Below are 15,474 nucleotides of genomic sequence, written 5' to 3'. Positions count from 1 at the left end.
ACTCACAGAGGGATTCCAGGCAAGTCATGCCCCCACTCTGCCTCAGTGGCCACCGCTGGGAAACCATGGGTTGGAGCATCAGCTTGAAGACTATAAATCCTAACACTCTTGGTGGGAAGGGGGAGGGCACCGACTGCAGCTTCCCTGGCCCTAGCGCTAACCAACCCCCGACATCGGCCCACCCTCCCCCACCCTGAACTTGCTTCAGCCACTTCTACTCCCCTCTTTGGGCAGAGGGGCCTGGCACTGCTGTGGGCCTCATGCCCTGCCCGCAGCCTCTCCCTGCTTTTTTATTAGATGCCACCTGGGGCAGCCTGGCCCTTCATGGGTTAGGAAGAAAGAGCCAGCTAGAGTGGTTACAGATAAGGGCTTTGAAGCCGGACTGCCTGGGTTCAAATCCTGGGCGCTGCCACTTTTGTTCTGTGTAACCTTAGGGGACTCATTTATCCTCTCTGATCCAGTTTTATGATCTGCAAAATGGAGGCAGTAATAATGCTTAGCTCATAGAGCTATTATGAGGATTAAATGGGTCAATATGTGTATTTAGAACAGTGCCTGGCCCATAAAAAGCACTCTTTAAATCCTAACAATTCTTATTCCCAGCCCTGGAAGATATGTGTATTATTGTGTCCTTTCTAGGGAAAACGAAGTTGAGGTTCAGAGAGGTTAAGGGACTTCCCCAAGGTCACACAGCCGGTGGGTCTCAGAGCTTCGCTTTAAACACTCCTGTGCCTCTTGCTCATCTCCCTACTTACAGCCATGACTCCCCATTCTCAGAGGTCTGGTCTCACCAAGCAGGTGGGTCTCCCACCTCCAGCATGGCTGGTGGGAAGGCGAAGGGGAGGTGAGGCATTGGGGGCGGCTGCACCACAGAGGTGAGCGGGAACACATCTGGCAGGAGCTAATTCCTATTTCAGGCAGGAGATGACACTATTCATTTGTTTGCGGGGCATTGAGAAAAAAAAACAAACAAACGGAGTTACCCACCTCCCCAAGGAGAAAACATCACCAAACAGATAAGTAAAAGAAAACAAATGACAGGGAGAAAAGGCCATATTCCAGAATATTGGTTTTATTTGTAGGCATGAGGAGGCAGTGAGAAGGGGAGGTTGCTCTCGTTCTCCTGTTAATCTTGGCTTTATTTTTATCCATCACCCTCATTTTCCATTCCACATGTGTTCCAGGCCTGTCAGGGAGCCCAGCCCGCAACCTTGTATTTATTTAAATGCATTTTCGCATTTGTTCCTGTTAGTCAGTCTGTCCAGCCTGCGGTTCCTCTGGCCCTTCTCCCCACACAGCCCTGCAAGGTTGTGGGGCGGGCCCCATGGGCCCCTCCCAGGCGTCCTTTTAGTCCAGGGGTTCTTAATCCAGGATGGGAGCCCACTGACTCGCCAAGGCATCCTTGACCCTGAATGGAGAAAAATCTGCATCTTTATTTTTGCTAACCTCTACCTGAACTTTCATACTCCCTTTAATTATGAAATAGAAAGAAACCACAGCGGCCTTAGTAGTACCTGTGACTCTGAGCCCAAGAGAAATCTCAGATATTTTCATATCGCATTACAGGTGTCACAGGGATCTCAAAATATCATTTACACTCTTCACTACTTTGAAATTACGGTGTATATTAGACCTGTTGCCGAATCTTATTGTTTTATGCATTAAGAAGCACATAATTCTACTCTAACACCCTGTTTAAATGCTTTGATAACTGTATTTCAAGATAATTAATTGACATTGTGGTCCCGTGTGTTTTATTTTATGCAGTTAAAATGTTATTCTCTTAAGGGGGTCTGTGGGGGTTACTAGACTGGAACTATGGCCCATGGCACGAAAAAGAGGGAAGACTCCTCCTTAATCCCTGTCCTCACTAACTGCCCCCCTTCAGCCGGACTCCCTCCTTGGGCTTTTGCTGTAAGGCTGACCTTCCAGTGGTTCTCAGAGTTGCCATCCTGAGCTGCACATCCATTTGGGGTGAGGTGGGGTGAGAACAGAGAGGCCACTTTCTCCATGTCAGACATTCAGCTGAGGGTCCATTTTCCGGCTCTGGACCCTCCAGGCCACTGTTCAACTGGGCCCCATAAATCCACCTACCAACATCTACTTTGCAGTAGAGGCACAGGAAATATACATCCCTGGCACCCTAGGGAGTGATCCCAGCTGCCCTAAACTCTCCCTACCTGCTGATGTGACCCAACACATGGACCTCTGCTTTCCTATTTTCCAAAGCAATTTGAACTAGAAACCAAAGTCTAGAAGCAGTGACGAGAGATGAGGGAGAGAGGGGAGGGCAGGCTGCCAGCATCGGTGGAGGCAGATGTAGGTTTCTGCTCCCTGTGGATGTGCGATTATCCAATCATCCAGGCCCTTCTTTCCCCTCCATTAGGGAGATAACTGGGATCTGGCTGGAAATGACCCACCTCCCACTGAATCCCCCGCGGGGTATGAGGGAAGTAGATGGAATGCCTCCAGCATCCTGTACCTCTCGCCCAGCTTGTGATTTCATCACTGAAGTAAAGCAGAGAGGAGGTAGAGGACGAGGGGTCTGGCCCAGGGAACTACCAAGGCACGGCACATTGCCTAAGCCCTCTCCCCCCAGCCAGGTGCCCATCCTGGCTACTCCTATTTCTGAAAGGTTTTCTGGTGGTTCTGTTGCAAAGCAGGGGTTAAGCGTCCACCCAAAACACAGTCAGCATAGCCGGGACCTGCGATCCCTGGTGCCTGGGTGAGCACCGCTCTGCGCATTTGTTCCCCGCCTCTGCCCTGGCTGCGGGCAGGGGTCTGTCTGCGAGACCTCTGCCGTGTCACGGCTTCAATACATATTTCTAGGGTTCCTCCCTCAAGACTTAGGCTCACCAGGAAAATGTCTTTTGACTTCAAAGCAAAGCCGCTCTGGAAGGAAAGCTGGCGGAGCAGGGCAGCCCCATCGGTGCCTTTTCCCATTAATTTCTCCCCAGGTGCCTTGGCTAAGGAGTTTTCCGTGCGTGGCTGCATCCCGTGATGTGATTCCTCCCGGCATGCTACGCTCCAGCCTCCCTGAGGAGCAGGGGGTGTCCTCGACATGATTCAGACCCCTCCCAATTCAGTCTCACCGTAAATCTACTTAGCATGCTTCTTACGCCAGGCCCCGGAGCCCTGGCGGGGGTGTGAAGCAGGCAGGGCCTGTTTGGCAGCTGTAGTGCCAGCACCCATACCTCACCCCTCCCCACCCAAGTACCCATGGCTCTAGAGTCCCCTCCAGCGGCTGGAGGTCATCTTCCATATTGGATCTGGGGGGTTGCTCCCCTTTTACCCAGCTCCCTTCCCCACGCCCACCACCTCCCATTGGCACGGATGGGAAGTACCGGGAATCATTTTAGCCCCCGAAAAGCAGCGTCTGGTCTTCCTGGAGACCCCCACCCGGATCATAAACAGAACTAACAAACTTCATGCTCTCTCCGTCGCCTCTTGGCTGGGTCATGCCCACTCTGGTGCCCCTTCACCACGGGCCCTGGTGAGCCCAGCCTCACCCTAGAACATGGTTTCTAACTCCCACCCTCCCCCACCTGCCCCATTTGCCACCCGCTGTCACGGCCCCAACAGCAACTGGTGGTGTGTCTTGTTCATCTCCGTCTTGAAGGGTAGGGATAAGCAGAGCTCAGCTAGGAGCTGTGCCTGTGTATCCCACCCTGTCACTGTGACCATGGGCTGTGAAACATCCTCATCCGCAAGGCACAGGGAGTGCAGAGCCCTGCGGAGCGGCCATGGGGAGGGCTGGCCACCGAGGAGGCCGGGGAGCATCCTCCCCTGCTTTCCTGGGCTCCTGCTGCCTCTGTCCCCTGAGCGGGGGGAATGGTGCAGGGATGGGCCGGGAGGCGGGTAGGAGGCTTTCGATGCAAGGCAAGGTTTCATGGCTGCGTTGTCATTCTGTCCATGAAGGCCTAGGGCAGACGTTTCCTCCTTCCTCTCCAGACCTTAGCTTCTCCATTGAATTTGAAAAAGGAATTGGGAGTGAGAGAAGTTTTCGAGATCAGTGTTGTCATATGTTTACATCCCAAGTTGGAAGGATGTTTCGGTGCAGAGAAGAGTGTATTTCCCTCTCCTTTGTCCTGACAAGGGCCCTGAGCCTAGTGTCAACAGGCAGAAGGTACCTCTGCTCTTCTCACTTGAGCACAACGAATTTAGAGAGGAACCTTCCACGTGAGGCCACAGAGCAGGGCCAGCGATACACAGCGAGCAGCCAGTGAAGCACGCAGGGGAGCAGGCCGGGGGCCAGAGGAAAGAGATGCCCTAGAGGGGCTCTTGCATTGAGTGGGAGGCGGGAATCAGTCGTTCGTTCATTTATTCAGCAGGTATTTGTTGAGCACCTACTGCGTGCCACATGCTCTTCTAGGCACTGTTCGTAAGTGAACACACAGGCGAAGTCCAGCCCTCGGGCAGTGTATGTGCCAGCAGTGGAAGGCTGAAGAAACAAATCGATGTATATTATGTCCAGTGGTGATGAGAGCCATGGAGAAAATATAAAGCAGAGTGAGGGGCCTAAGGGAGTGCTTGGGAGGGGAAGGGGTTAGAGGAAGTCTCTCCAATAAGATGACGTATGAGGAGAGACCTCAGTGAAGTGGCGGGTGAGCTGTGTGGCTACTTGGAGGAAGAGCATTCCAGGCAGAGGGAGCAGCCGGCCTGGTGGCTCTGAGGCGGGAGTGTGCCTGCACGTCGAGGAAGCCACGAGGAGGCCCGTGGGCTGGGGGAGGGCAGACAGGCCTGGCTGTTTCTGAGGCTCTGCTTTCGGAGGCAGGAAGATGATAGTGAGCGGGGAACAAGGCACTTGATCGGACCAAAGTTTCAAAAGGACAGTCTCTGCGAACAACCCAAACGCCCACCACCTGATGAGTAGACAAACAAATGTGCTGTCTCCGTACAGTGGAATATTATTCAACGGTTACAGTAATGAAGTTCTGATCCATGGGCAACACAGGTGAACCTAGAAAGCAGGATGCAGGCGAAAGAAGCCAGACACAAACAGCCACACAGTGGGGGATTCCATTTACATGAAGTGTCCCGAACAGGCGGTCCACAGAGACAGAAGGCACCTTGGTGGTCGCAGGGGCTGGAGGGAACGGGGATGAGGAGGGACTGCTCGTGGTACAGGATTTCCTTTGGGGATGATAAAACTGTTTTAGAACTAGATACAGGTGGCGGTTGTACAACGTGGGGAATACGCTCAAAACCACTGAATCGTACGCATTAAGATGGCTAAAATGGGCTTCCCTGGTGGCCCAGTGGTTGAGAGTCCGCTTGCCGTTGCAGGGGACACGGGTTCGTGCCCCGGTCCGGGAAGATCCCACATGCCGCGGAGCGGCTGGGCCCGTGAGCCATGGCCGCTGAGCCTGCGCGTCTGGCCACGACAGTGAGAGGCCCGCGTACCGCCAAAAAAAAAAAAAAAAAAAAAAGGGCAGGCGTGGGAAGCGGCTAGACGGAGGAAAAGACGGCAGCTGGCACCATCTGCCACCACTCTGCTGGGCGTGGCCAGGCTCCTGGTTTCATCATTCCCTCAACTTAGTTCTTCATCTGAATGCCCTCCACCACCCTTGCCTGTTCTGTCTCCGAGTCTCTCTCTGTTTATCTTTGTTAGCTTTTCTTTGAATCAGATCATCCGTCTCTTGCCCCCCTTCCCACTGTCTCTGTCTTCTGATTTTTTCTCACACCCACACATTCACAGATACATACATGCAGCTCATTCACTCATGCCTGTATTGCTTTGTCTGTTTAACCACAGTTACTATGTGGCCAGTACCTGTGTGCCTGGGAAGGCATGGCATGGGTCATGTAGGCAGGGCTCTTTGCAAACCTGGGCAGCTGTGCCCGGGCTTGACTTCGGGATGCCCAAGGGTAGCTGAGTGACACTGTCATCAGGCATGGTCACCCATCTGCCTGGAGCCCAGTGCCCTGTCCCAGCCTAGGACCCTTTCCTTAGGGCATTTGTGGTGCCTTTGTTCTCAGGGAAGGGGCCCCAAGTCTGGGCAGCTGCACCCAGCAGAGGGCTAGGAGCAGGAAGGAGATGAAATCACCTACTCCCCTCTGGCTCCCAGGACACCCAGGGTCATGGCCTCTAAATTGTCTTGAGTTCTACCTGGCCCCCCTCCGCCAAGCCTCTTGAGGCAATGGGATCCCTCTCCACCCGTCCCTGCCACCCAGAGGCTTGGGGAAGGTGGACTCGCTCTTGGAGAGGCAGAGGAATATAAAGTGTGATTAGCGCAGGCAGGCAGAGTCCCCCTCCTGATTTCCATAAGGCGTGTAGATTTCTTTGCCTTGCCACATTTCTCTCTCTGTGGGAACAGGGAAATAGTTTTAGCATGGTAAATGGACAGAGCCAGGCGGCTGCTCAGTGCAAGGCCCACTCCCAGCTCTGCACCCTGCCCCTCCCTGCCCCGAGGCCGAGGCCCCTAGAGGGCCCAGCCAGGAAGCAGAGGCTGGACACCCCCTCCACCAGCCCAGCCAGGCTCCCTGTCCTCCTGCTGTGGCCCTGCCCCTCAGGGCTTGTGATCCTCTGCAGAAGGGACCCCCGGAGGGAGGGGCAGACTGGGATGCACACCCTTTCTTCCTGCATTTCGGCCTCTCCTCCCTGCAGCTCTGAGTACACTTACACTTTCGCCCACTGCCCCAACCCCAGCCAAAACTCGGGTGCAGAGTTTGCCAGTGGAGTGAGAAAGGGGATTGAAGCCAGGTGTGAGGGTGACGTCCAAGTTGGCAGATTCTGACCAGAATGGCAGACTTTAATGTTAGAAAAGTGGCCGCCCGTGCTGGGGGCCGGGCCAAAAGGAAGAAATCCTTAAGCTTTCCACTTAGGACAGGTGCCTTCTAACAGGGCCCCATGCAGGAGAGAGGGAGGAAAGGATGAGGCGGCCATGGCCTGGCTCCCTTGGGATCTTGTGGGGTGGAGCATATTGTTCTGGAATTAAGAGCTCGGGCCTCATGAATCTCACATGGTCCCTCTGCCCTTTGCTCGCGGAGGTACCAGTCCAGTACCTCTGGCCTGGGCAGCAGTCTCTGCATGTGTGGGCCTGGAAAGGCCCCTTTGAGCCCTGGGCTTTCCACATAAAGCTTGCCCTTCAGCCACACCCACGGGCACTATTAAGGGGAGCCCAGCCCTCCTGGCAGGTACCCCCTGAAGCCACTTTGTTTCAGTAAGTACCCACTGGGCTGACTGCTCAGGTGCCTAGGAGTCCAGGGTAGCCTGAAGATTTGGAGGAAATGGCTATTCGCTTGGGGCATAGAAATGAGGCCGGAGCGACTGGTTCCATCTCTAGGGGTGGGTACAGTTAGCTTTGCTGTATCTAGTGGACATAGGTGGCACCTGTGACCCCCAGACGGAACCCACCCAGAGCCATGGTCACCAAGGCTGAGCAAAAGCTGCTAGTCCGCTGTGCACGCTCCTCATTGGTAAGGACCAGCTCCTGTGTGTGAGCTGCTTGGGGGTTTGAGCCTCCGAAGTCAGCTCAGACTTTGGGGAGCACCTATGGGACACAGGGGCTGGTGTGGTTGGAACTAGATGCTTAGACTCCTTGTTTTCCACCCCCAGCGCATGACCTCCACACCTGGACAGTGGTGCCAGCCGGCCCCTGCTGGGCTCTCAGACTCTCATCGTAGAGCTGGGGACCTATTATCCTAATATGCCTGAGATTGCCAAGGTTTTAGCACTTTAAGCCCACATCTCAGGAACCCTCTCAGTCTCAGGCAAACTGGGACAGCTGGTCAACCAGGGGCAGTGCCCATCATCAACGATGCAGGCTTGAGAGGGGGCCCACTCCAAGGCTCTGAACCAGACAGGCCTGGAACACAGAAGAGAAAGAGACGGCAGAGCTGAGCTACCCCCGCTTGACATGGGCTTTGCTGGGTCCCTGGAGTTGGGACTCAGCACCCAGGGACAGAAGGGGTGGGGAGAGGGGCAAGGAAAGAAACAAGCTGACAGGTGTAGCTGGGTGAGATCCCCATAGTGCACTAGGGTAATGGGCTGCAAATTAGGAAAACAATTTGAAAGCACCTGTCCCTCATTTACCTTAATGCATGTACCCAATGCACATTGTAATTCATTTCCCAGAAGAGCTGGGGTTGGCTGCAGGGCTGACAGACCGGATCCCTCTGGAGGGAGAGAGGAAGGGAGGGAGAGAGGGAGAGAGGGAGGGAGGGAGGTGTGCATGTGCAGGTGAGGAGCACCTGCCCACCCCTGGATCTCTTCTGTAGATGAATAATACACACGTCTGCTAGTGATGGAACTGACAGCTCTCTAGTATTCTTTCTCTAAAGTGCCAGGTGCCAATAGGATTGAATTAGATTTCACAGGGGTTTTTGCAATACATGGAATTCACCAACAAATTACTCTTAAAGAGGGAAAATCAATTATTTGGAGCAGAGATAAGCTGAAGGCAAGGCAGCCTCGGATTGATCCTGTCTGTGCAGGCGTGTGTGGAAGTGTGTGGAATTCAACAGATAACCTGGGGAGAGGAGGGCCAGGTCTGCTGGAGAGAGGGTTGGAGGAGGGGGAAGCAGAGGAAGGGCGATGGGGGGAGGAGGAGGAGGGAGAGAGGAAGAGTTGGAGGTCGAAGGTAAAGGAGGGAGAAAATGAAAAAGGAAAGGGGAGAGGGGAGGGGGAAGAAAACAGGGAGAAGAGGGATAAAAGCAAAAGGAGAAGAGAGAAAAGATGGAGAGGGAGGGAAGGGGAGAGAGAGAAGGATCAGAGAAGGCTTGGAGAGAGGAGTGGACAGAGCAAGTGCGAAAAGCAGTCTGAAAGAGCACAGCAGGTGTTAACGGGCCCTTAGAGAATCACCCAGTCCGAGCTTCCCATTTTGCAGATCAGGGAACTGAGGCCCAGAGAGATAAAAGGTCCTGCCCCAGAGAGGAATGGCAGATCCAGAGAAAACCTCAGATCCCTGGTTCCTGACCTCAGGCTCACACTGTTCAAGGATCTAAACCACAGAGGAGCTTGGGAAGGGGGTGTAGGTGGACTGAGAGCCTGAAATGAGGGCTGTCCTTCACCCTGCTGCATCCTGGGAACCCTCCCAGGCCCAGGCCAACTGGGACAGTTGGTCAACCAGGGGCAGTGCCCACCATCTCTGATTCAGGCCTGAGAGTTGGCCCACTCCCAGGGTGGAGAAGCTGAGGCTCTGAGCCAGGCAAGCCTGGGATGCAGAAGAAGACACAGCAGAGCTGAGCTACCACCATGTGACATGGGCTTTGCTGGGTCTCTGGAGTTGGGACGCCGTGCCCAGTAACTGGAGGGGGTGGGAGGAACACAAGGAGACAGAAGGCGGCCGTTCACCCAGAAATTAATGGGGACGTGCCGGCATCAGCTCTCCCAGACTCTGAAGCTTGGCGGGTCCCTGGGGACTGAGGCGGAGTCAGGGGATGGAGGCAATGACAGTGCAGGGCTTCTCCCCATTGTCCCCTGGACTCCGACTTCACAGTGGGCAGCCTGCGCAGTGGGTGTGGGACAGCTGCCCTGGGCAGGCAGGCGGGGCCAGAGCAGCTTGGTGCCCCCCTTAAGTGTGGGGCTGGGGAAGCAAGCAGCAAGTTTTGAAGTGCAGGGTGAGGAGAGGCCGGCCCCCTGCCACGTTCACCTGGGCATGTCTGACTGGAGTTAGTTAAGTGAAAGGATGGACAAAGGAGTGATGCAGAATACGTCTTCCGTGGACTTTTGATTTTCTGCCATTCAATAGCATGGATTAGACCAACAGGGCACAGTGGAAGAGGGAGGGAGGCCTAGGGCCCCCTGCCCAGGATGGGGGTCCCCTCACCCCTGCACACATCCAAGCCTTTGTCCTTCTCTGCCTGCCCCTCTCATTCCTGGCCAAGCCAAGGTCTAGAAATCAGCCCCTCCCCAGGGGTACCTCTCTCCCTCCCTTCCCTTGCAGAACAATAACCACTCTCCTTCACTGAGCATTTACTCCATCCCAAGCACTTTACTAATATTTTGCTGCTCTCCCACCATAGCCCTATCAGGTAGGCTTCATTCTTCCCATTTTGCAGGTGAGGAAGTTGAGGCTCAAGGAGATAAAACTGTGCAAAAAATCACACAGCTGGAAAGGGTAGTACCCGCATCTGGACTCAGGGCTAACTCCAAAGCCTGTGCTTTTGGCCGCCACTGAAGCTTAGGGCCTCACACCTTGGAATCACTGGTCAGAGGGCTCTTCCCCGGCTGGCCTGAATTTTGGACAGGGCTTCTGCGAGGGTGGCACTGACTCTGTGGGCCCATCTCCGCATTCCAGGTCCCCAGCGCCATTCCCACCTTGAGCTAAGGGTGTCCCACCAGCCCACAGAGCTCTCTGGGTACCTCTGGGGATCCCTGGGCCTTCTTCGTCTTGGTTCACAACACTGCAGAGTCCCTAGTCCCCTCTACATGCACGTCACCCTGGTCCTTCCTCGTCTATTGAAAGGAATTAAGGTCCCCTCCAGGGCACATCGTGGTTCATAGGGTGGGGTGAGGGTCCCCTAGCATTTGGGTACAAAGGAAAAACACACAAGGCTCCTGCCATCAGGGAGCCTCCTATCTTGGGCAAGAAAACATAACCCACAAGTCATGCACCAAAACCTGCTGAAGCAGAGACAACACTGCTGCTTAGTCCTGTGGGGTGTGCTGTATTCTCCCCACTTCACAGAGGAAGAAATTGAGGCTCCAGCAGTGGAGGTGCGTTGCCCAAGGTCACACAGCTAGGAAGCAGCAGAGCCTGCTTCCCAGCCCTGAACCCCATCCTCTCCGCTGCATTACACCGCTGGGTCACCAACCCGCCCGCTACCCTGACCAACAGTGGAGGGAGATGAGCGTCTCTAAGGGGCAAACTGGTACCACCTCAGCAGGGAGGTGCCTCAGGGTGGGGAGAACCAGGCAGGAGTCAGCAGGATGAGGAACGCACCTGCAGGTCTCACATCCAGGGAAGGAGTCTGGGGGCTGCGTCAGGCCTTCCTCCCTTTGGGAACCAGGTCACCTGCAGAGGGAAGTGACAGTGGCCCGAGGCCACAGGGGAGGACTGGGGGAAGCCACATCCAGCGAGAAGTCAGGTGCAGGCTCTGAGAGCACCCAGGACACCTCCAAGCCTAATGGCCTGACTGGGTGGAATCTGCTCCCCAAGAGGAGGGAAGGGCCCTGCACATGGCAGCTGTTAACCAGTGTGAACGCCACCCGGGACCCCGCCGGGGTTGTTGTGAGCGCTCAGGGAGCTAACAGTTGTAGAGGACCCAGCACATAATAACCTCTCAATACATAGTTGAAAAACAACACTGGGTCAGTCACGGAGCCAATATTGGCTGTGGGAGCTGCAAAGATGCTTGGCGGGAACGTCCTTGCCGGGCAAGGTCTGCTCTGACCGCCCTCAAGGCCACCCCTCCACTTCCAGGAGTGGGAGGGGAGCTTTGGGGAGTCGAGGCTGGGGAGGCAGCCCCTGCTGGCAGCGGCCTATACCTTGGGCTGGGGGCTGGTGTGCTGCCCTCCACGGGGTAGGGGACGGTGGTGCCAAGACTTCAGTCACCAGGAGCAAAGCGTAGCTCGCTGCACGGGGCGGGAAGAGTGAGGAGTGATTTCATGCGTCCCTCCCCTCCAATAAATAAAGAAAGCCAAACTGTCGCAGCCCCACGGGCAGCCAGCCGGCACCCAGCCCGGTGCGGGGAGGGGCCGGCGCTGCAGCTCGGCTCTGGGACCCGCGGCTGCCGGCTATCAACATTCTCATCGCCTCTCCTGGCTGGAAGAGAATTTAATCCACTGGGCTCCTCTCCACACACACTGGGATCCTTTTGATGTTCCTCTTTATCTCCTTTCCCAACAAAATTGCCCCTCGACAGCTCCAAGAGGGCCTCTTGCCTCTCCCCCCTCCCCCCTCCCCCCTCCCCCCTCCCCCCTCCCCCCACTAAGCAGCGCGCACTCCGCTCCCCACCCCCGAACGGGCTGCAAGGAGCAAGGGCGTGGAGGACACAGGACCCAGAGGAGCAGGGCCGCACCCTCCTACGGCCCGGGCTCCCCTCCCCTCCACCTGGCTCCCTGATCTTGGCAGAGGCGCGCTTTGCCCCTTGGGCCTCGCTCCTGCCATTTAGCGAAGGTAGGAAGGGTCTTCCGGTGTCACCTGTTGCCAGTTCTTTGCACACATGAGGAGCAGCGTTCTGTAGAGGGGGCAACACGCAGGAGGCCAGGAGAGAGGTGATGAAGAGCTTGGACTCTGTAGGAGTCAGTACTGACCCGAGTTTGAATCCTTCACTGGCAGCTATGCATCTTGGACAAGTTACCCTCTCTGGCCTCAGTTTCCTTCTCTGTAAAAAGGGTGGACTGACGCTGACGTCACTGGGATGCGAAAATTTTGGTTAAGGTATGAAGCACACGGTAGAGGCTTGGTAAGTGGAAGCTGCTGTTTTAGAAGGCTCTGGGCTGAGGGCTGCAGTTAATAGGGGTTTTGCACTAACTTAATGAACTGGGTAATAATCCCACACACACATCCCGAGGGATTAACAGTCACAAGCCAAGTCCCAGCGGGAATTAGCCCTCTGGGCAGGTTCTGAAAGGGGCAGGCTGAGCATTTGAGGGAATTTAGCCGGAGGTGGCTCTGGGGTCTCAGGACAGCCATATGCGGGGTCCTGACAGCTGCAGTGTCGAGCCTAGTGAACTTCCAGTCCCTGGCGGCAGATCAGCGAGAAGGGAGCTGACCTCACTCGTTGAGACCCAGAGATCTCATATGAAGGGGCCAGGAGGCCCTGGGGTGGAGAGAGGTAGGAAACCCAGTGCTCCGGCTTGGCCAGGCGCTCATCCTGCATCTGCACTGAGCTAGCACCACATTCCCAGGCGTCCCCTCAGCCCCTCTGCCTGCGCACTCCCTCACCCCCAGCCTTGCTTGGCCCCGGTGATTCTCCAACTTCAGCGCGCATCAGAACACCTGGAGGGCTTGTTAAAACAGTGCTGAGCCCCACCCCCAGGGTTTCTGATATGGTAAACCTGAGTGTGACGGCCAGATCTGCATTTCTAACAAGTTCCTAGGTGATTGTGATGCCACCCGTTCCTGTAGAACACTCAGAGAACCACTGCTGTCCCCGTGGTTCTCATCCTTGGGTGCACGTTAGAACGAGTAACCTGAAGAGCGTTATAAAATCCTGATGTCTCGTCTCCTCCTCCCCAAGTCTAATTTCCTTGGTCTGGGGTGCAGCCTAGGCATGGGGGGATTTTAAAGCGCCCCAGGTGGGTTTTTTTTAATTAATTAGTTTATTTATTCTTGGATACGTTGGGTCTTCGTTGCTGCACGCGGGCTTTCTCTAGTTGTGGCGAGCAGGGGCTATTTTTCGTTGTGATGCACAGGCTTCTCGTTGCTGTGGCTTATTTTGTTGGGGAGCACAGGCTCTAGGCGCGTGGGCTTCAGTAGTTGTGGCGCACGGGCTTGGTTGCTCTGCAACATGTGGGATCTTCCCGCACCTAGGGCTGGAACCCATGTCCCCTGCATTGGCAGGCGGACTCTCAACCACTGCGCCAGCAGGGAAGCCCCACCTTCCTTTTTTAACCCCAGTGTTCCCGTGCTCCAGAGCCTAGAGTGGCTCCCTACTGGTCACGGAAGCAATGTCATGCTGGAGCCCTCCAGATGGCGCCTGCAGAGGAACTCCAGGAGAGCTGCAAAGCCTCCCAATACCCCAACAATCTCCCCAGCTTCTGTACATGGACCCTTTGTAATCAGCTCACTTTTCTGCCTCCTCATCAATTATTCTTCTCCACTGCGTGCCTTGCTTAGGCCAGTGGTTCTCAAATGGTGGTCTCAGACCAGCAGCGGTATCCGCATCACCTGGAACTTGTTAGAAATGCAAATTCACAGGTCCACCCCGATCTACCGAATCAGATACTCCTGGAGGAGGACGGCAATTGGTAGTTTACCAAGCCTCCAGGTGATTCTGATACACGCGAAGGCCCGAGGACTTCGCGTTTAAAGCCACTTCCTCCACCTGGAGTGCATTTTCCCTTCCTTCGTTTGTAAAACAACTCCTCTTGCGGCAGCTTCCTCTGCTGGCGTCCTCTTAGAGTCGGCCTTGGAGCGCTCAGTGATGCCGTCTTGGTTTGCTCAGCTCACTCATGTTGCTGGGTGGAAGTTCAGCACATTCCCCCCGTGCCCTGGAGCTGCAGTTGGGGGACGCCCACATCAGACCCTGACTCTGTTTCCCTCAGTGTGGAGGGCACCCCGGCCTGGGAGCTGGGCCTGGGCTCTTATCCTCACTCTGCCGCCAACCTCTGTGAATTCCATTTCCTCTGGAGGGGTTTCCAAGCTCCAGTATTCCTTCGTCTCCACCGTGTGGCCCATGGGAAGAGGATCGAACAGAGTAACGGGTGAGGAAAAGCCGCTGAGGGCCCTTCGCATCTGAGCACCTCCTGTGTGCCTGCTCTGATGTGGCTTTGCGCTACCTCAGGGGCTCCCAACAGCAGCTACAGAAGGTTATTCTCTGGTTATTCTGACCTGTGTCTGGCAAAGAGTAGGCATCCAGTGAATGTTTGCTGTGTGATTGTTGTTCGTATCGTCAGCTATCTGAACAATTGTGAAACAAGTTTCGGGACATAGTTTTAAGTGGAAAAAATCCAACACAGCAGTGTGTAGAGCATGCTACTGTTTGTGTCGAAGAGGGGAGGCGTAGATACGCAATGCTCTTACATGCATGGATTTTCTGGGGAAAGAGATCCAGGGATTGGGGTATGGTTGTCTCCGGGGAAGGCTCTCAAAGGGTGGGGAGGGGCAACAGGGAAAGGGAGTCGGTTGTGTGCCCTTTACACTTTTGAATGAACTATGTGAAGACTTTCCGAGTCTGTTTATCACGTCGTTAACATTTTCTATGTTAAGAAAATTAAAACATAGCAATGCTTGGGGTCGTTTCCTGCAGGGGTTCTGTCCAGACTCCTGGGAGTAGGACAGACGGACGTGGCCCCTCCTCTCCCAGCCTTTGACCATGCCCACCTCCCTCTGGGTGAGGACACAGGGAGCTCAGGGATACAGGAACCCCTGCCCGCCTCACTTTGTGCCCCTGTACCTCTTCTTCTGTGTCCCTCACCCTCCTCGGGATGTGGGGCTGCACAGACCTCCCACACACACCCACTCCTCCTCGGCACCTCAGAGGATATGGCCCAGCAGATGTAGAGGGGACTGTTCCTCTGGAGCTGGGTGTGCTCCTGGGGTCCAGCTCGGCCCCTTTCTGTTACTCTGACCTTGGTTCTCACCATTTTCTCTCTGGTTCCTTCTTCCTCCTTCCCGGCTCCTTCTCTGTCTCCATACCCTTTGACTGACCGACTTCCCCTGATAGAACCTGGTAAGTGAGCCTGGGAAGGGCTGGGGCTGGGGGGCAGGGGGGCACTGTGGAGAGGGAGCTTCGGTGGGGGGGCCTGCCCCACCTGCCGTGGGCACAGCTCAGACGGCCCACCCTGTCGGGCCCCAGGCCCTGGGGAGGGGCCAAGGCCCAGGGGAGGGAGAGGTGTCGGTGTCAGCGGCTCAGGGCCGTCAC

The 15,474-nt window shown here is 55.5% G+C and overlaps 1 protein-coding gene across 1 annotated transcript in view; it reads left to right on the top strand.

Annotated features, from left to right (window-relative positions):
* The window catches only part of LOC309971799 (cadherin-23-like), a gene marked incomplete at both ends in the record, with an annotated part of 325,411 nt that overhangs the window by 180,275 nt on the left and 129,662 nt on the right, over nt 1-15,474 (top strand). The gene's annotated exons all lie outside the window — the stretch shown is intronic.

The sequence above is a fragment of the Leucopleurus acutus genome, assembly GCF_964270905.1.
Source record: "Leucopleurus acutus genome assembly, chromosome: 14".
NCBI lineage: Eukaryota > Metazoa > Chordata > Mammalia > Artiodactyla > Delphinidae > Leucopleurus > Leucopleurus acutus.
This window is presented reverse-complemented; position numbering and strand designations above follow the sequence as displayed.